The sequence below is a fragment of the Cryptomeria japonica genome, unplaced genomic scaffold (genome assembly GCF_030272615.1).
Source record: "Cryptomeria japonica unplaced genomic scaffold, Sugi_1.0 HiC_scaffold_42, whole genome shotgun sequence".
NCBI lineage: Eukaryota > Viridiplantae > Streptophyta > Pinopsida > Cupressales > Cupressaceae > Cryptomeria > Cryptomeria japonica.
Window position 1 is genome coordinate 692,501 of NW_026728864.1, and position 23,491 is coordinate 715,991.

At 61.0% G+C, this 23,491-nt stretch overlaps 2 non-coding genes across 2 annotated transcripts; both read left to right on the forward strand.

Moving 5' to 3' along the window:
* The first annotated feature begins 11,632 nt into the window (after positions 1 to 11,632).
* LOC131862300 (5S ribosomal RNA) lies at positions 11,633 to 11,751 on the forward strand. Its single transcript, XR_009361316.1, has one exon. It is a non-coding gene; the product is annotated as a 5S ribosomal RNA (ribosomal RNA).
* Positions 11,752 to 19,555: 7,804 nt separating this feature from the next.
* LOC131862409 (5S ribosomal RNA) lies at positions 19,556 to 19,674 on the forward strand. Its single transcript, XR_009361425.1, has one exon. It is a non-coding gene; the product is annotated as a 5S ribosomal RNA (ribosomal RNA).
* Positions 19,675 to 23,491: the final 3,817 nt, after the last annotated feature.

Here is a 23,491-nt window from a genome sequence, read left to right on the forward strand (position 1 = left end):
GGATGCATCAAGGATAGCAATCATGTTGTGAGGCGAGATTCCAAAGGCTAAACGTGAGAGGCTGCAGGGTCGACTCAGAGAGGTCTATGCATGTGAGAGGCTGAAAGCAAGGTCGACTCGGAGCGGTCTATGCATCGGGCGCGCTTGGGGCGACTACCAGTGCCAACCCCTTATCCCGCGACGCGTCCGACAAAGAGAACGTTCCAAGGCGGCAGAGGAGGTTACCAGCCGAAGGATGCAGTAGCAATAACAGGTATAGTTCCGCGGCGGCCGAGAAGACTCACTGCATAGGAATCGGGATGCGAGGCGAGGGATGCGGCGGGAAGGCCCCGACGGCTAAACGGAAGAGGCTGCAGGGCCGCCTCGGAATGGTCCAAGCATCGGATGCGATTGGGACGACTACCAGTGCCAACCCCTTATCCCGCGATGCGTCCGATACACAGATAGTTCCAAGGCGGCCGAGGAGCCTCACCGCATATCAATCGGGGTGCGAGGCGAGGGATGGGGCGGGAAGGCCCCAACGGCTAGACGGAAGAGGCTTCAGGGCCACCTCGGAATGGTCCAAGCATCGGACGCGCTTGGGGCGACTGCCAGTGCCAACCCCTTATCCCGCGATGCGTCCGATACACAGATGGTTCCAAGGCGGCCGAGGAGCCTCACCGCATAGCAATCGGGGGTGCGAGGCGAGGGATGGGGCGGGAAGGCCCCAACGGCTAGACGGAAGAGGCTTCAGGGCCGCCTAGGAATGGTCCAAGCATCGGACACGCTTGGGGCGACTACCAGTGACAGCCCCCTATCCCGCGATGCGTCCGATACGAAGATGGTTCCAAGGCGGCCGAGGAGCCTCACCGCATAGCAATCGGGGTGCGAGGTGGGGGATGCGGCGAGATGGCCCCAACGGCTAGACGGAAGAGGCCACAGGGCCGCGTCGGAATAGTCCAAGCATCGGACGCGCTTGGGGCGACTACCAGTGACAACCCCTTATCCCGCGATGCGTCCGATACGAAGATAGTTCCAAGGCGGCCGAGGAGCCTCACCGCATAGCAATCGGGGTGCGAGGTGGGGGATGCGGCGAGATGGCCCCAACGGCTAGACGGAAGAGGCTGCAGGGCCGCCTCGGAATAGTCCAAGCATCGGACGCGCTTGGGGCCACTACCAGTGACAACCCCTTATCCCGCGATGCGTCCGATACGAAGATAGTTCCAAGGCGGCCGAAGAGCCTCACCGCATAGCAATCGGGGTGCGAGGTGGGGGATGCGGCGAGATGGCCCCAACGGCTAGACGGAAGAGGCCACAGGGCCGCCTCGGAATAGTCCAAGCATCGGACGCGCTTGGGGCGACTACCAGTGACAACCCCTTATCCCGCGATGCGTCCGATACGAAGATAGTTCCCAGGCGGCCGAGGAGCCTCACCGCATAGCAATCGGGGTGCGAGGCGAGGGATGCGGCGAGATGGCCCCAAAGGCTAGACGGAAGAGGCTGCAGGGCTGCCTCGGAATAGTCCAAGCATCGGACGCGCTTGGGGCGACTACCACTGCCAACCCCTTATCCCGCGATGCGTCCGATACACAGATAGTTCCGAGGCGGCCGAGGAGGTGGGGGATGCAGCGAGATGGCCCCAATGGCTAGACGGAAGAGGCTGCAGGGCCGCCTCGGAATAGTCCAAGCATCGGACGCGCTTGGGGCGACTACCAGTGACAACCCCTTATCCCGCGATGCGTCCGATACACAGATAGTTCCGAGGCGGCCAAGGAGCCTCACCGCATAGCAATCGTGGTGCGAGGTGGGGGATGCGGCGAGATGGCCCCAACGGCTAGACGGAAGAGGCTGCAGGGCCGCCTCGGAATGGTCCAAGCATCGGATGCGCTTGGGGCGACTACCACTGCCAACCCCTTATCCCGCGATGCGTCCGATACACAGATAGTTCCAAGGCGGCCGAGGAGCCTCACAGCATAGCAATCAGGGTGCGAGGCGAGGGATGCGGCGAGAAAGCCCCAACGGCTAGAGGGAAGAGGCTTCAGGTCCGCCTCGGAATGGTCCAAGCATCGGACGCGCTTGGGGCGACTACCAGTGACAACCCCTTATCCCGCGACGCGTCCGATACACAGATAGTTCCAAGGCGGCCGAGGAGCCTCACCGCATAGCAATCGGGGTGCGAGGCGAGGGATGCGGCGAGAAGGACCCAACGGCTACACGGAAGAGGCTTCGGGGCCGCCTCGGAATGGTCCAAGCATCGGACGCGCTTGGGGCGACTACCAGTGACAACCCCTTATCCCGCGACGCGTCCGATACACAGATAGTTCCAAGGCGGCCGAGGAGCCTCACCGCATAGCAATCGGGGTGCGAGGCGAGGGATGCGGCGAGAAGGACCCAACGGCTACACGGAAGAGGCTTCGGGGCCGCCTCGGAATGGTCCAAGCATCGGACGCGCTTGGGGCGACTACCAGTGACAACCCCTTATCCCGCGACGCGTCCGATACACAGATAGTTCCAAGGCGGCCGAGGAGCCTCACCGCATAGCAATCGGGGTGCGAGGCGAGGGATGCGGCGAGAAGGACCCAACGGCTAGACGGAAGAGGCTTCGGGTCCGCCTCGGAATGGTCCAAGCATCGGACGCGCTTGGGGCGACTACCAGTGACAACCCCTTATCCCGCGACGCGTCCGATACACAGATAGTTCCAAGGCGGCCGAGGAGCCTCACCGCATAGCAATCGGGGTGCGAGGCGAGGGATGCGGCGAGAAGGACCCAACGGCTAGACGGAAGAGGCTTCGGGTCCGCCTCGGAATGGTCCAAGCATCGGACGCGCTTGGGGCGACTACCAGTGACAACCCCTTATCCCGCGACGCGTCCGATACACAGATAGTTCCAAGGCGGCCGAGGAGCCTCACCGCATAGCAATCGGGGTGCGAGGCGAGGGATGCGGCGAGAAGGACCCAACGGCTAGACGGAAGAGGCTTCGGGTCCGCCTCGGAATGGTCCAAGCATCGGACGCGCTTGGGGCGACTACCAGTGACAACCCCTTATCCCGCGACGCGTCCGATACACAGATAGTTCCGAGGCGGCCGAGGAGCCTCACCGCATAGCAATCGGGGTGCGAGGCGAAGGATGCGGCGAGAAGGACCCAACGGCTAGACGGAAGAGGCTTCGGGTCCGCCTCGGAATGGTCCAAGCATCGGACGCGCTTGGGGCGACTACCAGTGACAACCCCTTATCCCGCGACGCGTCCGATACACAGATAGTTCCAAGGCGGCCGAGGAGCCTCACCGCATAGCAATCGGGGTGCGAGGCGAGGGATGCGGCGAGAAGGACCCAACGGCTAGACGGAAGAGGCTTCAGGGCCGCCTCGGAATGGTCCAAGCATCGAACGCGCTTGGGGCGACTACCAGTGACAACCCCTTATCCCGCGACGCGTCCGATACACAGATAGTTCCGAGGCGGCCGAGGAGCCTCACCGCATAGCAATCGGGGTGCGAGGCGAGGGATGCGGCGAGAAGGACCCAACGGCTAGACGGAAGAGGCTTCAGGGCCGCCTCGGAATGGTCCAAGCATCGGACGCGCTTGGGGCGACTACCAGTGACAACCCCTTATCCCGCGACGCGTCCGATACACAGATAGTTCCGAGGCGGCCGAGGAGCCTCACCGCATAGCAATCGGGGTGCGAGGCGAGGGATGCGGCGAGAAGGACCCAACGGCTAGACGGAAGAGGCTTCAGGGCCGCCTCGGAATGGTCCAAGCATCGGACGCGCTTGGGGCGACTACCAATGACAACCCCTTATCCCGCGACGCGTCCGATACACAGATAGTTCCGAGGCGGCCGAGGAGCCTCACCGCATAGCAATCGGGGTGCGAGGCGAGGGATGCGGCGAGAAGGACCCAACGGCTAGACGGAAGAGGCTTCAGGGCCGCCTCGGAATGGTCCAAGCATCGGACGCGCTTGGGGCGACTACCAGTGACAACCCCTTATCCCGCGACGCGTCCGATACACAGATAGTTCCGAGGCGGCCGAGGAGCCTCACCGCATAGCAATCGGGGTGCAAGGCGAGGGATGCGGCGAGAAGGACCCAACGGCTAGACGGAAGAGGCTTCAGGGCCGCCTCGGAATGGTCCAAGCATCGGACGCGCTTGGGGCGACTACCAGTGACAACCCCTTATCCCGCGACGCGTCCGATACACAGATAGTTCCGAGGCGGCCGAGGAGCCTCACCGCATAGCAATCGGGGTGCGAGGCGAGGGATGCGGCGAGAAGGACCCAACGGCTAGACGGAAGAGGCTTCAGGGCCGCCTCGGAATGGTCCAAGCATCGGACGCGCTTGGGGCGACTACCGTTGCCAACCCCTTATCCCGCGATGCGTCTGATACACAGATAGTTCCGAGGCGGCCGAGGAGCCTCACCGCATAGCAATCGGGTTGCGAGGCAGATTATTGGGAAGGGAACCCCCTGGGATGCGGCTCAAGCAGTGCCCAAAGGGACTGGAATGCGGAATCACATCGAGAGACCCAAATGCTATACGAGGGCTCAAATCGAATTATCGATTTGGCCACGACATGGACGCATCGGAACGACTACCTTTGCCGAACCACTCGCAATTGCATCCATACCGAAACCAATAGACATTTCCGTTAGAGCCCTCGCATAGCATTCGGGAATCTCGCATGCCCCTCTAAATCGACCAATGCTGGCGCTCAATGAAAATCCGAGCGCTACCACCGTTCGAGCGCCAGCATTGGTCGAGTTAGAGGGGCACGGGGGAGAATGCTCCAGTCAACACCTCCCCTATATAAGTTATTTGTCCGATTCTCGCACAACCGTAGTCTGCCTCGTCGAATCAAACAACGGTCCCAGATTCCGACTTCCGTTCCGTAGAGACCCAAAAGCTAGATGGAGGCTCGCAAGAAAGAGAGTCGGCGCATAGCAATCGGGTTTCTCGAACGTTTAGGGACCGAGCTCACTTGCGGATAGGGCAAAATCCGCCAAGCAACCCAAAAGCTAGACGGGGGCTCGAATCGAATCGCCTAGGCGGCCACAACAACGACGTGTTGGATCGACTACCAGTGCCAAACCATTCAGCAAGACTAGTCTGTGTCGAGGCCGGATAGAGATTCTCAGAGAGCGCCCGCATAGCATTTAGGAGACCTGCCGCGTCCCTCACACTCGACAAATGGTGGTGCACGTTTATAAATCCGAGCGATCCCAACCCTTTCAAGCACCAACATCGGTCGAGATAGAGGGGCACGGAGGGGGCTGCGTGAGACAACACAGTCCCCTATATAAGTTATTTGTCCGATTCTCACACATCCGAAGAATGGTCATCAAATCGGACAACAGCCCAAACTTCCGACTTCCGTCCCAGAAAGCCCAAGAGCTATCTAAAACGTTCATGGCCGGAACTCGATCGCGGCTATACCAGTCCGCCAAGCAACCCAAAAGCTAGACTGGAGCTCTAGTCGAATCACCTCTGTGGCCATTGCAAGGACGTGTTGGAGCGACTACCATTGCCGAACCATTCCGCAGGTCGAGTCCATACCAAGGCCGCATAGAGATTCACGATGAGCTCCTGCATAGCAATCAGGAGACTTGCCGTGTCCATCACAATCGATAAATCCTGGTGCAAGATTTTTGCATCCGAGCGCTCCAACCAGTCGAGCACCAGCATCAATCGACATAAACGGGCACGGGGGGAGGATGCTCGAGAACACTACCTCCCCTATATAAGTTATTTGTCCGATTCTCAAGCAGCCGAAGTCTGGTCATCGAATCGGGTCAAAGACCACAACTTCCGACTTTACCCACAATGCAAGTCATCGAATCGAACATCGGCCCCCGAGTCGGACTCCATGCGTATGTCAGGTCATCGGACCCAAATTCCGCCTTCCTGCGCATGGCGGGCCATCAATATCAACTCGGTCATCGGACCCAAACTCCGCCTTTTTGCGTATGGCACGCCTTCAAATCGGTCATCGGACCCAAATTCCGCCTTCCTGTGCATGGCGGGCCATCAACATCAACTCGGTCATCGGACCCAAATTCCGCCTTTCTGCGCATGGCACGCCATCAACTCGGTCATCGGACCCAAATTCCGCCTTCCTGCGCATGGCAGGTCATCGGACACAAATTCAGACCTCGCCAATATGCCTACGTATCGAATCGGTCATCGGACCCAACTTCCGACTTCATCCATACTGTAGGGTCTTTGAGGTTGGCGCGGTGCGCTCAACCCAGGGAGTCGACCCATCGAAGCATACACCTCCCCTATATAAGCTATTTGTCCGATTCCCACACCTGTGTAGTTTGCACCTCTGACCAGGACATCGACCCCAACTTCCGAACTCGACTGCAACGACGGCACCAGCGCCTTGGTGCGCACCTTGCGACGCACAGTCCCAACATTCGCCTTCCTGCACATGGCAGGTCATCGGACCCAAATTCCGACCTCGCGAGTATGCCTACATATCGAATCGGTCATCGGACCCAACTTCCGACTTCATCCATACCGTAGGGTCTTTGAGGTTGGCGCGGTGCGCTCAACCCGGGGAGTCGACCCAACGAAGCATACACCTCCCCTATATAAGCTATTTGTCCGATTCCCACACCTGTGTAGTTTGCACCTCCGATCAAGACATCGACCCCAACTTCCGAACTCGCCTCCAACGACCGAACCAGCGCCTTGGTGCGCACCTTGCAACGCACAGTGCCAACATTCGCCTTCCTGCACGTGGCAGGTCATCGGACCCAAATTCCGACCTCGCGAGTATGCCTACATATCGAATCGGTCATCGGACCCAACTTCCGACTTCATCCATACCGTAGGGTCTTTGAGGTTGGCGCGGTGCGCTCAACCCGGGGAGTCGACCCAACGAAGCATACACCTCCCCTATATAAGCTATTTGTCCGATTCCCACACCTGTGTAGCTTGCACCTCCGATCAGGACATCGACCCCAACTTCCGAACTCGACTAAAAAGACCGCACCAGCGCCTTGGTGTGCACCTTGCAACGCACAGTGTCAACATTCGCCTTCCTGCACATGGCAGGTCATCGGACCCAAATTCCGACCTCATGAGCATACCTACTAATCGAATCGGTCATCGGACCCAACTTCCGACTTCATCCATACCGTAGGGTCTTTGAGGTTGGCGCGGTGCGCTCAACCTGGGGAGTCGACCCATCGAAGCATACACCTCCCCTATATAAGCTATTTGTCCGATTCCGACACCTGTGTAGTTTGCACCTCCGCTCAGGACATCGACCCCAACTTCCGAACTCGCCTGCAACGACCGAACCAGCGCCTTGGTGCGCACCAAAAGTGCGCACTTTTGGAGGGCACTTTTGTGCGCTCCAAAGGTGCGCACTTTTGGAGGGCACTTTTCTGCGCTCCAAAGGTGCGCACTTTTGGAGGGCACTTTTTGGAGGGCACTTTTCTGCGCTCCAAAGGTGCGCACTTTTGGAGGGCACTTTTTGGAGGGCACTTTTCTGCGCTCCAAAGGTGCGCACTTTTGGAGGGCACTTTTTGGAGGGCACTTTTCTGCGCTCCAAAGGTGCGCACTTTTGGAGGGCACTTTTTGGAGGGCACTTTTCTGCGCTCCAAAGGTGCGCACTTTTGGAGGGCACTTTTTGGAGGGCACTTTTCTGCGCTCCAAAGGTGCGCACTTTTGGAGGGCACTTTTTGGAGGGCACTTTTCTGCGCTCCAAAGGTGCGCACTTTTGGAGGGCACTTTTTGGAGGGCACTTTTCTGCGCTCCAAAGGTGCGCACTTTTGGAGGGCACTTTTTGGAGGGCACTTTTCTGCGCTCCAAAGGTGCGCACTTTTGGAGGGCACTTTTTGGAGGGCACTTTTCTGCGCTCCAAAGGTGCGCACTTTTGGAGGGCACTTTTGTGCACTCCAAAGGTGCGCACTTTTGGAGGGCACTTTTCCTGTGCTCCAAAGGTGCACACCTAGGTGAGCACCTTCGACCACACCTTGTAGCACACCAAACTCTGACTTTCGACTTCATCCGCAATGCAGGGTCTTTGAGGTTGGCGCAATGCGCACAACCAGGGGAGTCGACCCATCAAACCCAACACCTCCCCTATATAAGCTATTTGTCTGATTCTCATACATGCGTAGCCTGCAGGAGCAATTAGGACATCGACCCCAACTTTCGGCTTCTAAACGAAAACAAGGTCTTTGAGGTTGGTGTAATGCGAACAACTAGGGGAGTCAACCCATCAAACCCAACACCTCCCCTATATAAGCTATTTGTCTGATTCTCATACATGTGTAGTCTACAGGAGCAATTAGGACATCGACCCCAACTTTTGACTTCTTAACGAAAACAAGGTCTTTGAGGTTGACGTAATGCGCACAACCAGGGGAGTCGACCCATCAAACCCAACACCTCCCCTATATAAGCTATTTGTCCGATTCTCATACATGTGTAGCCTGCAGGAGCCATTAGGACATTGACCCCAACTTTTGACTTCTTAACGAAAACAAGGTCTTTGAGGTTGGCGTAATGCGCACAACCAAGGGAGTTGACCCATCAAACCCAACACCTCCCCTATATAAGCTATTTGTCTGATTCTCATACATGTGTAGCCTGCAACAACGATTAGGACATCCACCCCAACTTCTGAATTCGTCTGCGTTGACCGCACCAAAGGTGCACGCCTTGGTGCTCACCAAAATCCGACTTCCGACTTCTTCTGCTATGCGGGGTCTTTGAGGTTGGCGCAGTGCGCACAACCAGGGGAGTCAACCCACCGAATGCAACACCTCCCCTATATAAGCTATTTGTCTGATTCTCATACATGCGTAGACTGCAGCAATGATTAGGACATCCACCCCAACTTTTGACTTCTTAAACAAGACAGGGTCTTTGAAGTTGGTGCAGTGCACACAACCAGGGGAGTCGACCCATCAAACGCAACACCTCCCCTATATAAAGCTATTTGTCCGATTCTCATACGTGTAGTCTGCAGCAGCGATTAGGACATCGACCCCAACTTCCGAATTCGTTTGCATTGACCGCACCAAAGGTGCACGCCTTGGTGTGCACCCTGGAGTGCACTTTGGTGCTCACCTCGGTGCACACTTTGGTGTGCACCTCGGTGTGCACCAAAGGTGCGCACCTTGGAGCGCACCAAAGGTGTACACTTTGGAGCGCACCACATAGGGTCTTTGAGAGGTTGGCGCAGTGCGCACACCAAGGTGGGTGTTGAGGTGCGTGCCGAGGTGGGTGGGTGCTAGGGTGCGCTCCATGGTGGGTGCCAGGGTGGGTGCGTGCTAGGGTGGATTCCAAAGAGGGTCATAGGGTGGGTGCCAAGGTGGGTTGGTGATATAGTGGGTTCAAAGGTGGGTACTAGGGTGGGTTCCAAGGTGGGTCACAAGTTGGGTGCCAGGATGCGTGGGTGTTAGGTTGGGTGCCAAGGTGGGCTCCTGCGTGGGTGGGTGCTAGGGTGGGTTTCAAGGTGGACGCGAGGGCGGGTGCCAAGGTGGGTAACAAGTTGGGTGTTAGGATGGGTGAGTGCTAGAGTGGGTGCCAAGGTGGGTGGGTGCTAAGGTGGATGCCAAGGTGGTTCACAGGGTGGGTGGGTTCTAGGGTGAGTTCCAAGGTGGGTCACAGGTTCAGTGCTAGGGTGGGTGTCAAGGCGGGTGTCGAGGTGCCTGGGTGCTAGGGTGTGGATGCCAATGTGGGTCATAGGGTGGGTACTAGGGTGGGCTGCAATGTGGGTGCCAAGGTGGGTAACATGCTCGGTGGGTTCTAAATTGGGTGCCAGGGTGGGTGTGCACCCACCTTGCCCGAGGTGGGTGCCAAGGTGCCAGTGTGGGTGGGTGCTAAGGTGGATGCCAAGGTGGGTGAGAAGGTGGGTGATAGGTTGAGTGGTAGGATGGGTGGGTGCCAAGATGGGTCACAGGGTGGGTGCAAGGGTGGGTAGGTGCTAGGGTTGGTGTCAGGGTGGGTGGGTGCTAGGTTGGGTTCCAAGGTGGGTGCGAGGGTGAGTGTCAAGGTGGGTCACAGGTTAGGTGCTAGGATGGGTGAGTGCTAGGGTGCAAAGGTGCCAGGGTGGGTGCTAGGATGGGTCGATGCTAGGGTGAGTGGCAAGGTGGGTCCACAAGTGTCAAGGTGGGTGCCGAGGTGGGTGCCAAGTCGGCGACTGCTATGGTGGATGCCAAGGTGGGTCACGGGGTGGGTGCCAAGTTGCTAGGTTGGGTTCCAAGGTGGGTGCCAACGTGGGTGCTAGGGTGCGTGGGTTAAAGGGTGTGTCACAACGTGGGTGCCAGGATGGGTGCGCACCCACACTGGCCAAGACGGGTGCGGGTGCAAGGTTGGGTTCCAAGCCCGGTCACAGGCTGGGTGCTAGGATGGGTGGGTGCCAAGGTGGGCACCAGGGTGGGTGCACCCACCCTGGCCAAGGTGGGTCACGGGGTGGGTCCTAGGGTGGGTAACGGGGTGGGTACTAAGGTGCGTGCCAAGGTGGGTCATAGGGTGGGTGCCAAGGTGGGCACCAGGGTGGGTGTGCACCAACCCTAGCCAGGGTAGGTCACGGGGTGGTTGTCGGGGTGGGCGTCAAGGAGCCAAGGTGGGTGGCAAGTAGCCAAGTTGCGTGCCAAGGTGGGTGTCGGGGTGGGTGCCAAGGATCCAAGGTGGGTGCCAAGGAACCAAGGTGGGTGTCTGGGTGGGTGCCGAGGTGGGAGCCAGGGTGGGTCCCAAGGTGAGTGCAAAGGTGGGTGCCAGGGTCAAGGTGAGTGCCAATGTGGGTTCCAAGGTGCCAGGGTCAGGGTGAGTGCCAATGTGGGTTCAAAGGTGCTAAGTTGGGTGCGAGGTTGGGTGCGAGGGTGGGTGGGTGCCAAGGTGTGCTAGGTGGAAGCCCGGGTGGGTCGGCATCCCATGGGTGTCGAGTTGGGTGCCTGATGGGTGCTTCTTGTCAAGTTTTAGTCGTCGGGACTCATTTCGAGCCTTAGAGGTCGTTTCTTGTCCGGTTGCCCTGTCTTCGACCTGGGAACCCAATTTTGGTCCTCGGGTCCCATTTTTTTTTGTCTCGCATCCCACTTTTGGCCTGTGGCCTTTTCGGGGTCGATTCTCGTTTTGGGCATCAGAGCATGTTTCTTCTCCTAAAACCCAATATTTGTTTATTAAGTCTCGGAACACATTTTTGTTCTCGTGGACCCATCATGGGTCTTGGAACGCATTTGTGGTCCTTGGGTCCCATTTTGCATCCCGAAACTTGTGTTTTGGTGCTTGATCCCTATTTTGGGTGCCCACCTTGCACCAAGTGCGCACCCGGGGCAAACCGAGCGCCTTGGTGCACCGGGGCAAGATCGAGCGTGCACCCGAGGCGCCCCGAACATGCACCAAGGTGCACTCGGCCCACATGTGAGCGCAGGTCGTTGCGCCCGAGGTGGTGTGTGGGCACCGCGTTGCAGACGGGACACTGCACGCACACGACGCCCCCTCCAGGTGCACGCACGTAGGCCGGGCCGGGTGCACACCCGACGCCCTAGCAAGGTGCGCGCACCCGGGCAGGGCTCACACTTGGCGAACGGGGCGCACTTCGCGAGGGAGGGTGTGCACCTCGACGGGGGTGGGTGGCCGGGGTGGATTCGCACGTGGGTCGCGGTTTGCTAAGTACACACTGCGACAAGCTCATAACGGGTGCGATCATACCAGCATTAGTGCACCGGATCCCATCAGAACTCCGCAGTTAAGCGCGCTTGGGCCGGAGTAGTACTGGGATGGGTGACCTCCCGGGAAGTCCCGGTGTTGCACCCTTTTTTAGTTTTTCGCCGGGCGTCGCAATGCTATTTGAATAAACCTTTTGCCCGTTTGCGTTCTCGTCGGGGCCGGGCCGGGCCGGGGTGCGCTGCCCGCACTACCGCGCGCGCGGGGGCGACACCGAGCGCGCACCCGAGGCGCCCCGAGCACACAGGCCACGGTGCAACCCGGGCGTTGTGCGCGCACCCCGGTGCGCCCGAGGTGCTGCGCGCGCACCTAGGTGAAATCGGTGTGCACCTCGGCCAGTGCGCGCTCGGTCGAGTCGCGCACGTTGGCCAAGGTGCACGGTGATGTTTCTTACTCTAAGGTTCCGCACCAGACGCCCGGGACAGGTGAGCGAAGCTGGGCGGGGCCGGGTGCGCGGCCGGGGCAGGTGCACGCAGCTGGAGAGAGCTTTGGAGCACACTTCGGAGCGCACCAATGATGCGCTCCATTCAAAAGTTTCCTGAAAAGGCAAAAAAAGTTGAGATTATAGAATTTCCCACTTGAGAGATTGTAAAAAAAAAAAATTTAAAATGAAGGAAACGCGGGTGCCAAGGTGTGCGCAGCCCAGCCAAGGTGTGCGCACCAAGGCGCCCACCCTGGCGAAGGTGCACGCAAGGTGCGCACCCGAGGCAAACCGGACAATTAACCCAACTTTCGACTTCGCGCGCACCTTGGAGCGCACTTCGGAGCGCTCCTTGGTGCGCACCAATCTTGGGCACCTCGGAGTGCACCATGGCGCCCACCAAGGTGCGCACCCGGGGCAAACCGAGCTCCGACTTCGTGCGCACCTTGGAGCGCACGAAAGGTGCGCACCATGGCGCCCACCAAGGTGCGCAGCCCAGCCAAGGCGTGCGCATCAAGGTGCGCACCTTGGCGAAGGTGCGCACCCGGGGCAAACCGAGCTCCGACTTCGTGCGCACCTTGGAGCGCACAAAAGGTGCGCAACCCAGCCAAGGTGTGCGCACCCCGGTCAAACCGAGCTCCGAATCGTGCGCACCAGAGGTGCACGCCATCGTGCGCACCTTGGAGCACACTTCGGAGCCCTCCTTGGTGCGCGCCGATGTTGCGCACCTCGGAGCGCACCCGGGGAAAACAATGCAATTAACCCGACTTTCGACTTCGTGGGCACCTCGGAGCGCTCTCGAGTTCGCACCTCGGAGCACACCGAGGTGCGCACCTTTGATGCGCTGCCTTCACCAATTTCCAGAAAAGGCAAGAAAACATTGAGAAGGTGTGCGCACCGAGGTGCCCACCCTGGCGAAGGTGCACGCGAGGTGCGCACCCGGGGCAAACCGGGCTCCGACTTCGTGCACGCCGCACCTTGGAGCACACTTCGGAGCGCTCCTTGGTGCGCACCAGGGCGCGCAACCCAGCCGAGGTGCCCACCCCGGCGAAGGTGCACGCGAGGTGCGCACCCGGGGCAAACCGGGCTCCGACTTCGTGCACGCCATGGTGCCCACCGCGGCGAAGGTGCACGTGAGGTGCGCACCCGGGGCAAACCGGGCTCCGACTTCGTGCACGCCGCACCTTGGAGCACACTTCGGAGCGCTCCTTGGTGCGCACCATGGTGCCCACCAGGGCGCGCAACCCCGCCGAAGGTGCACGCGAGGTGCGCACCCGGGGCAAACCGGGCTCCGACTTCGTGCACGCCGCACCTTGGAGCACACTTCGGAGCGCTCCTTGGTGCGCACCATGGTGCCCACCAGGGCGCGCAACCCCGCCGAAGGTGCACGCGAGGTGCGCACCCGGGGCAAACCGGGCTCCGACTTCGTGCACGCCATGGTGCGCACCGCGGCGAAGGTGCGCACCCGGGGCAAACCGGGCTCCGACTTCGTGCACGCCGCACCTTGGAGCACACTTCGGAGCGCTCCTTGGTGCGCACCAGGGCGCGCAACCCAGCCGAGGTGCCCACCCCGGCGAAGGTGCACGCGAGGTGCGTACCCGGGGCAAACCGGGCTCCGACTTCGTGCACGCCGCACCTTGGAGCACACTTCGGAGCGCTCCTTGGTGCGCACCATGGTGCCCACCAGGCCGCGCAACCCAGCCAAGGTGTGCGCACCAAGGTGCACGTGAGGTGCGCACCCGGGGCAAACCGGGGTCCGACTTCGTGCACGCCGCACCTTGGAGCACACATCGGGGCGCTCCCGGGTTCGCACCGGCGTTGCGCACCGTGGTGGGCACCTCGGAGCACACCAAGGTGGGCAGCGAGGTGCGCACCTTTGATGCGATGCCTTCACTAATTTCCATAAAAGGCAAAAAAAAAACGAGATTTTAAAATTTCCGTTTTGAAAGATAGTGAGAAAAAGGGAATGCTGGTGCCATCTTGAGCCCGCCCTGGTGCGCAGCCCAGCCAAGGTGTGCGCACCAAGGTGCCCACCCTGGCGAAGGTGCGCGCCCGGGCAATTAACCCAACTTCCAACTTCGCGCGCGCCAGGGTGGGAGCGCACCCAACAACCGGGCCTGGGAAGAGCCAATGCGAGAAACCCCACCAAACGCTCTGACAAAAAAAGAGGGGGCGCTCCAGTAACCCCGCTTCGGAGCGCACCCTGGGCAAACCCAGCCAAGGTGCCCACCCCGGCCAAGGTGCAGGCGAGGTGCGCACCCGGGGCAAACCGGGCTCCGACAACGTGCACGCCGCACCTTGGAGCACACTTCGTAGCGCTCCCGGGTGCGCACCTCAGAGCACACCAAGGTGGGCAGCGAGGTGCGCACCTTTGATGCGCTGCCTTCACTAATTTCCAGAAAAGGCAAAAAAAAAAGGAGATTTTAAAATTTCCGTTTTGAAAGATAGTGAAAAAAACGGAACGCGCGTGCCATCTTGAGCCCGCCCTGGTGCGCAGCCCAGGTAAGGTGCCCACCCTGGCAAAGGTGCGCACCCGGGCAATTAACCCTACTTCCGACTTCGTGCGCGCCAGGGTGGCAACCGGGCCTCGGAAGAGCCAATGCGAGAAACCCCACCAAACGCTCCGACAAAAAAAGAGGCGGCGCTCCAATAACCCCGCTTCGGAGCGCAGCCGGGGCAAACCCAGCCAAGGTGCCCACCCCAACGAAGGTGCACGCGAGGTGCGCACCCGGGGCAAACCGGGCTCCGACAACGTGCACGCAGCACCTTGGAGCACACTTCGAAGCACTCCCGGGTGCCCACCGGCGTTGCGCACCGTGGTGGGCAGCGAGGTGCGCACCTTTGATGCGCTGCCTTCACTAATTTCCAGAAAAAGGCAAAAAAAAATGAGATTTTAAAATTTCCGTTTTGAAAGATAGTGAAAAAAAAGGAACGCGGGTGCCATCTTGAGCCCGCCCTGGTGCGCAGCCCAGGCAAGGCATGCGCACCAAGGTGCCCACCCGAGGTGCACACCCGGGGCAAACCGGGCTCCGACTTCGTGCAGGCCGCACCTTGGAGCACACTTCGGAGCGCTCCTTGGTGCGCACCATGGTGCCCACCAGGGCGCGCAACCCAGCCAAGGTCTGCACACCAAGGTGCCCACCCCGGCGAAGGTGCACGCGAGGTGCGCACCCGGGGCAAACCGGGCTCCGACTTCGTGCACGCCATGGTGCCCACCGCGGCGAAGGTGCACGCGAGGTGCGCACCCGGGGCAAACCGGGCTCCGACTTCGTGCACGCCGCACCTTGGAGCACACTTCGGAGCGCTCCTTGGTGCGCACCATGGTGCCCACCAGGGCGCGCAACCCAGCCAAGGTGTGCGCACCAAGGTGCACGCGAGGTGCGCACCCGGGGCAAACCGGGGTCCGACTTCGTGCACGCCGCACCTTGGAGCACACATCGGAGCGCTCCCAGGTTCGCACCAGCGTTGCGCACCTTTGATGCGCTGCCTTCACTAATTTCCAGAAAAGGCAAAAAAAAACGATATTTTAAAATTTCCGTTCTGAAAGATAGTGAAAAAAACGGAACGCGGGTGCCATCTTGAGCCCTTCCTGGTGCGCAGCCCAGGCAAGTTGTGCGCACCAAGGTGCCCACCCTGGCGGAGGTGCGCGCCCGGGGCAAACCGGGCTCCGACTTCGTGCACTGCATGGTGCCCACCAAGGCGCGCAACCCAGCCAAGGTGCCCACCGCAGCGAAGGTGCACGCGAGGTGCACACCCGGGGCAAACCGGGCTCCGACTTCGTGCACGCCGCACCTTGGAGCACACTTCAGAGCGCTCCTTGGTGCGCACCAGGGCGCGCAACCCAGCCGAGGTGCCCACCCCGGCGAAGGTGCACGCGAGGTGCGCACCCGGGGCAAACCGGGCTCCGACTTCGTGCACGCCATGGTGCCCACCGCGGCGAAGGTGCGCACCCGGGGCAAACCGGGCTCCGACTTCGTGCACGCCGCACCTTGGAGCACACTTCGGAGCGCTCCTTGGTGCGCACCATGGTGCCCACCAGGCCGCGCAACCCAGCCAAGGTGTGCGCACCAAGGTGCACGCGAGGTGCGCACCCGGGGCAAACCGGGGTCCGACTTCGTGCACGCCGCACCTTGGAGCACACATCGGGGCGCTCCCGGGTTCGCACCGGCGTTGCGCACCGTGGTGGGCACCTCGGAGCACACCAAGGTGGGCAGCGAGGTGCGCACCTTTGATGCGATGCCTTCACTAATTTCCATAAAAGGCAAAAAAAAAACGAGATTTTAAAATTTCCGTTTTGAAAGATAGTGAGAAAAAGGGAATGCTGGTGCCATCTTGAGCCCGCCCTGGTGCGCAGCCCAGCCAAGGTTTGCGCACCAAGGTGCCCACCCTGGCGAAGGTGCGCGCCCGGGCAATTAACCCAACTTCCAACTTCGCGCGCGCCAGGGTGGGAGCGCACCCAACAACCGGGCCTGGGAAGAGCCAATGCGAGAAACCCCACCAAACTCTCTGACAAAAAAAGAGGGGGCGCTCCAGTAACCCCGCTTCGGAGCGCACCCTGGGCAAACCCAGCCAAGGTGCCCACCCCGGCCAAGGTGCAGGCGAGGTGCGCACCCGGGGCAAACCGGGCTCCGACAACGTGCACGCCGCACCTTGGAGCACACTTCGTAGCGCTCCCGGGTGCGCACCTCAGAGCACACCAAGGTGGGCAGCGAGGTGCGCACCTTTGATGCGCTGCCTTCACTAATTTCCAGAAAAGGCAAAAAAAAAAGGAGATTTTAAAATTTCCGTTTTGAAAGATAGTGAAAAAAACGGAACGCGCGTGCCATCTTGAGCCCGCCCTGGTGCGCAGCCCAGGTAAGGTGCCACCCTGGCAAAGGTGCGCACCCGGGCAATTAACCCTACTTCCGACTTCGTGCGCGCCAGGGTGGCAACCGGGCCTCGGAAGAGCCAATGCGAGAAACCCCACCAAACGCTCCGACAAAAAAAGAGGCGGCGCTCCAATAACCCCGCTTCGGAGCGCAGCCGGGGCAAACCAAGCCAAGGTGCCCACCCCGACGAAGGTGCACGCGAGGTGCGCACCCGGGGCAAACCGGGCTCCGACAACGTGCACGCAGCACCTTGGAGCACACTTCGAAGCACTCCCGGGTGCCCACCGGCGTTGCGCACCGTGGTGGGCAGCGAGGTGCGCACCTTTGATGCGCTGCCTTCACTAATTTCCAGAAAAAGGCAAAAAAAAATGAGATTTTAAAATTTCCGTTTTGAAAGATAGTGAAAAAAAAGGAACGCGGGTGCCATCTTGAGCCCGCCCTGGTGCGCAGCCCAGGCAAGGCATGCGCACCAAGGTGCCCACCCGAGGTGCACACCCGGGGCAAACCGGGCTCCGACTTCGTGCAGGCCGCACCTTGGAGCACACTTCGGAGCGCTCCTTGGTGCGCACCATGGTGCCCACCAGGGCGCACCCGGGGCAAACCGGGCTCCGACTTCGTGCACGCCGCACCTTGGAGCACACATCGGAGCGCTCCCAGGTTCGCACCAGCGTTGCGCACCTTTGATGCGCTGCCTTCACTAATTTCCAGAAAAGGCAAAAAAAAACGATATTTTAAAATTTCCGTTCTGAAAGATAGTGAAAAAAACGGAACGCGGGTGCCATCTTGAGCCCTTCCTGGTGCGCAGCCCAGGCAAGTTGTGCGCACCAAGGTGCCCACCCTGGCGGAGGTGCGCGCCCGGGGCAAACCGGGCTCCGACTTCGTGCACTGCATGGTGCCCACCAAGGCGCGCAACCCAGCCAAGGTGCCCACCGCAGCGAAGGTGCACGCGAGGTGCGCACCCGAGGTGCACACCCGGGGCAAACCGGGCTCCGACTTCGTGCACGCCGCACCTTGGAGCACACTTCAGAGCGCTCCTTGGTACGCACCAGGGCGCGCAACCCAGCCAAGGTGCTCACCCCGGCGAAGGTGCACGCGAGGTGCGCACCCGGGGCAAACCGGGCTCGAACTTCGTGCACGCCGCACCTTGGAGCACACATCGGAGCGCTCCCGGGTTCGCACCAGCATTGCGCACCTTTGATGCGCTGCCTTCACTAATTTCCAGAAAAGGCAAAAAAAAGAAAAAAATGAGATTTTAAAATTTCCGTTTTGAAAGATAGTGAAAAAAACGGAACGCGGGTGCCATCTTGAGCCCGCCCTGGTGTGCAGCCCAGGCAAGTTGTGCGCACCAAGGCACCCACCCTGGCCAAGGTGGGTCACGGGGTGGGTCCTAGGGTGGGTAACGGGGTGGGTACTAAGGTGCGTGCCAAGGTGGGTCATAGGGTGGGTGCCAAGGTGGGCACCAGGGTGGGTGTGCACCAACCCTAGCCAGGGTAGGTCACGGGGTGGTTGTCGGGGTGGGCGTCAAGGAGCCAAGGTGGGTGGCAAGTAGCCAAGTTGCGTGCCAAGGTGGGTGTCGGGGTGGGTGCCAAGGATCCAAGGTGGGTGCCAAGGAACCAAGGTGGGTGTCTGGGTGGGTGCCGAGGTGGGAGCCAGGGTGGGTCCCAAGGTGAGTGCAAAGGTGGGTGCCAGGGTCAAGGTGAGTGCCAATGTGGGTTCCAAGGTGCCAGGGTCAGGGTGAGTGCCAATGTGGGTTCAAAGGTGCTAAGTTGGGTGCGAGGTTGGGTGCGAGGGTGGGTGGGTGCCAAGGTGTGCTAGGTGGAAGCCCGGGTGGGTCGGCATCCCATGGGTGTCGAGTTGGGTGCCTGATGGGTGCTTCTTGTCAAGTTTTAGTCGTCGGGACTCATTTCGAGCCTTAGAGGTCGTTTCTTGTCCGGTTGCCCTGTCTTCGACCTGGGAACCCAATTTTGGTCCTCGGGTCCCATTTTTTTTTGTCTCGCATCCCACTTTTGGCCTGTGGCCTTTTCGGGGTCGATTCTCGTTTTGGGCATCAGAGCATGTTTCTTCTCCTAAAACCCAATATTTGTTTATTAAGTCTCGGAACACATTTTTGTTCTCGTGGACCCATCATGGGTCTTGGAACGCATTTGTGGTCCTTGGGTCCCATTTTGCATCCCGAAACTTGTGTTTTGGTGCTTGATCCCTATTTTGGGTGCCCACCTTGCACCAAGTGCGCACCCGGGGCAAACCGAGCGCCTTGGTGCACCGGGGCAAGATCGAGCGTGCACCCGAGGCGCCCCGAACATGCACCAAGGTGCACTCGGCCCACATGTGAGCGCAGGTCGTTGCGCCCGAGGTGGTGTGTGGGCACCGCGTTGCAGACGGGACACTGCACGCACACGACGCCCCCTCCAGGTGCACGCACGTAGGCCGGGCCGGGTGCACACCCGACGCCCTAGCAAGGTGCGCGCACCCGGGCAGGGCTCACACTTGGCGAACGGGGCGCACTTCGCGAGGGAGGGTGTGCACCTCGACGGGGGTGGGTGGCCGGGGTGGATTCGCACGTGGGTCGCGGTTTGCTAAGTACACACTGCGACAAGCTCATAACGGGTGCGATCATACCAGCGTTAGTGCACCGGATCCCATCAGAACTCCGCAGTTAAGCGCGCTTGGGCCGGAGTAGTACTGGGATGGGTGACCTCCCGGGAAGTCCCGGTGTTGCACCCTTTTTTAGTTTTTCGCCGGGCGTCGCAATGCTATTTGAATAAACCTTTTGCCCGTTTGCGTTCTCGTCGGGGCCGGGCCGGGCCGGGGTGCGCTGCCCGCACTACCGCGCGCGCGGGGGGCGACACCGAGCGCGCACCCGAGGCGCCCCGAGCACACAGGCCACGGTGCAACCCGGGCGTTGTGCGCGCACCCCGGTGCGCCCGAGGTGCTGCGCGCGCACCCAGGTGAAATCGGTGTGCACCTCGGCCAGTGCGCGCTCGGTCGAGTCGCGCACGTTGGCCAAGGTGCACGGTGATGTTTCTTACTCTAAGGTTCCGCACCAGACGCCCGGGACAGGTGAGCGAAGCTGGGCGGGGCCGGGTGCGCGGCCGGGGCAGGTGCACGCAGCTGGAGAGAGCTTTGGAGCACACTTCGGAGCGCACCAATGATGCGCTCCATTCAAAAGTTTCCTGAAAAGGCAAAAAAAGTTGAGATTATAGAATTTCCCACTTGAGAGATTGTAAAAAAAAAAAATTTAAAATGAAGGAAACGCGGGTGCCAAGGTGTGCGCAGCCCAGCCAAGGTGTGCGCACCAAGGCGCCCACCCTGGCGAAGGTGCACGCAAGGTGCGCACCCGAGGCAAACCGGACAATTAACCCAACTTTCGACTTCGCGCGCACCTTGGAGCGCACTTCGGAGCGCTCCTTGGTGCGCACCAATCTTGGGCACCTCGGAGTGCACCATGGCGCCCACCAAGGTGCGCACCCGGGGCAAACCGAGCTCCGACTTCGTGCGCACCTTGGAGCGCACGAAAGGTGCGCACCATGGCGCCCACCAAGGTGCGCAGCCCAGCCAAGGCGTGCGCATCAAGGTGCGCACCCTGGCGAAGGTGCGCACCCGGGGCAAACCGAGCTCCGACTTCGTGCGCACCTTGGAGCGCACAAAAGGTGCGCAACCCAGCCAAGGTGTGCGCACCCCGGTCAAACCGAGCTCCGAATCGTGCGCACCAGAGGTGCACGCCATCGTGCGCACCTTGGAGCACACTTCGGAGCCCTCCTTGGTGCGCGCCGATGTTGCGCACCTCGGAGCGCACCCGGGGAAAACAATGCAATTAACCCGACTTTCGACTTCGTGGGCACCTCGGAGCGCTCTCGGGTTCGCACCTCGGAGCACACCGAGGTGCGCACCTTTGATGCGCTGCCTTCACCAATTTCCAGAAAAGGCAAGAAAACATTGAGAAGGTGTGCGCACCGAGGTGCCCACCCTGGCGAAGGTGCACGCGAGGTGCGCACCCGGGGCAAACCGGGCTCCGACTTCGTGCACGCCGCACCTTGGAGCACACTTCGGAGCGCTCCTTGGTGCGCACCAGGGCGCGCAACCCAGCCGAGGTGCCCACCCCGGCGAAGGTGCACGCGAGGTGCGCACCCGGGGCAAACCGGGCTCCGACTTCGTGCACGCCATGGTGCCCACCGCGGCGAAGGTGCACGCGAGGTGCGCACCCGGGGCAAACCGGGCTCCGACTTCGTGCACGCCGCACCTTGGAGCACACTTCGGAGCGCTCCTTGGTGCGCACCATGGTGCCCACCAGGGCGCGCAACCCCGCCGAAGGTGCACGCGAGGTGCGCACCCGGGGCAAACCGGGCTCCGACTTCGTGCACGCCGCACCTTGGAGCACACTTCGGAGCGCTCCTTGGTGCGCACCATGGTGCCCACCAGGGCGCGCAACCCCGCCGAAGGTGCACGCGAGGTGCGCACCCGGGGCAAACCGGGCTCCGACTTCGTGCACGCCATGGTGCGCACCGCGGCGAAGGTGCGCACCCGGGGCAAACCGGGCTCCGACTTCGTGCACGCCGCACCTTGGAGCACACTTCGGAGCGCTCCTTGGTGCGCACCAGGGCGCGCAACCCAGCCGAGGTGCCCACCCCGGCGAAGGTGCACGCGAGGTGCGTACCCGGGGCAAACCGGGCTCCGACTTCGTGCACGCCGCACCTTGGAGCACACTTCGGAGCGCTCCTTGGTGCGCACCATGGTGCCCACCAGGCCGCGCAACCCAGCCAAGGTGTGCGCACCAAGGTGCACGCGAGGTGCGCACCCGGGGCAAACCGGGGTCCGACTTCGTGCACGCCGCACCTTGGAGCACACATCGGGGCGCTCCCGGGTTCGCACCGGCGTTGCGCACCGTGGTGGGCACCTCGGAGCACACCAAGGTGGGCAGCGAGGTGCGCACCTTTGATGCGATGCCTTCACTAATTTCCATAAAAGGCAAAAAAAAAACGAGATTTTAAAATTTCCGTTTTGAAAGATAGTGAGAAAAAGGGAATGCTGGTGCCATCTTGAGCCCGCCCTGGTGCGCAGCCCAGCCAAGGTGTGCGCACCAAGGTGCCCACCCTGGCGAAGGTGCGCGCCCGGGCAATTAACCCAACTTCCAACTTCGCGCGCGCCAGGGTGGGAGCGCACCCAACAACCGGGCCTGGGAAGAGCCAATGCGAGAAACCCCACCAAACGCTCTGACAAAAAAAGAGGGGGCGCTCCAGTAACCCCGCTTCGGAGCGCACCCTGGGCAAACCCAGCCAAGGTGCCCACCCCGGCCAAGGTGCAGGCGAGGTGCGCACCCGGGGCAAACCGGGCTCCGACAACGTGCACGCCGCACCTTGGAGCACACTTCGTAGCGCTCCCGGGTGCGCACCTCAGAGCACACCAAGGTGGGCAGCGAGGTGCGCACCTTTGATGCGCTGCCTTCACTAATTTCCAGAAAAGGCAAAAAAAAAAGGAGATTTTAAAATTTCCGTTTTGAAAGATAGTGAAAAAAACGGAACGCGCGTGCCATCTTGAGCCCGCCCTGGTGCGCAGCCCAGGTAAGGTGCCCACCCTGGCAAAGGTGCGCACCCGGGCAATTAACCCTACTTCCGACTTCGTGCGCGCCAGGGTGGCAACCGGGCCTCGGAAGAGCCAATGCGAGAAACCCCACCAAACGCTCCGACAAAAAAAGAGGCGGCGCTCCAATAACCCCGCTTCGGAGCGCAGCCGGGGCAAACCCAGCCAAGGTGCCCACCCCGACGAAGGTGCACGCGAGGTGCGCACCCGGGGCAAACCGGGCTCCGACAACGTGCACGCAGCACCTTGGAGCACACTTCGAAGCACTCCCGGGTGCCCACCGGCGTTGCGCACCGTGGTGGGCAGCGAGGTGCGCACCTTTGATGCGCTGCCTTCACTAATTTCCAGAAAAAGGCAAACAAAAATGAGATTTTAAAATTTCCGTTTTGAAAGATAGTGAAAAAAAAGGAACGCGGGTGCCATCTTGAGCCCGCCCTGGTGCGCAGCCCAGGCAAGGCATGCGCACCAAGGTGCCCACCCGAGGTGCACACGCGGGGCAAACCGGGCTCCGACTTCGTGCAGGCCGCACCTTGGAGCACACTTCGGAGCGCTCCTTGGTGCGCACCATGGTGCCCACCAGGGCGCGCAACCCAGCCAAGGTCTGCACACCAAGGTGCCCACCCCGGCGAAGGTGCACGCGAGGTGCGCACCCGGGGCAAACCGGGCTCCGACTTCGTGCACGCCATGGTGCCCACCGCGGCGAAGGTGCACGCGAGGTGCGCACCCGGGGCAAACCGGGCTCCGACTTCGTGCACGCCGCACCTTGGAGCACACTTCGGAGCGCTCCTTGGTGCGCACCATGGTGCCCACCAGGGCGCGCAACCCAACCAAGGTGTGCGCACCAAGGTGCACGCGAGGTGCGCACCCGGGGCAAACCGGGGTCCGACTTCGTGCACGCCGCACCTTGGAGCACACATCGGAGCGCTCCCAGGTTCGCACCAGCGTTGCGCACCTTTGATGCGCT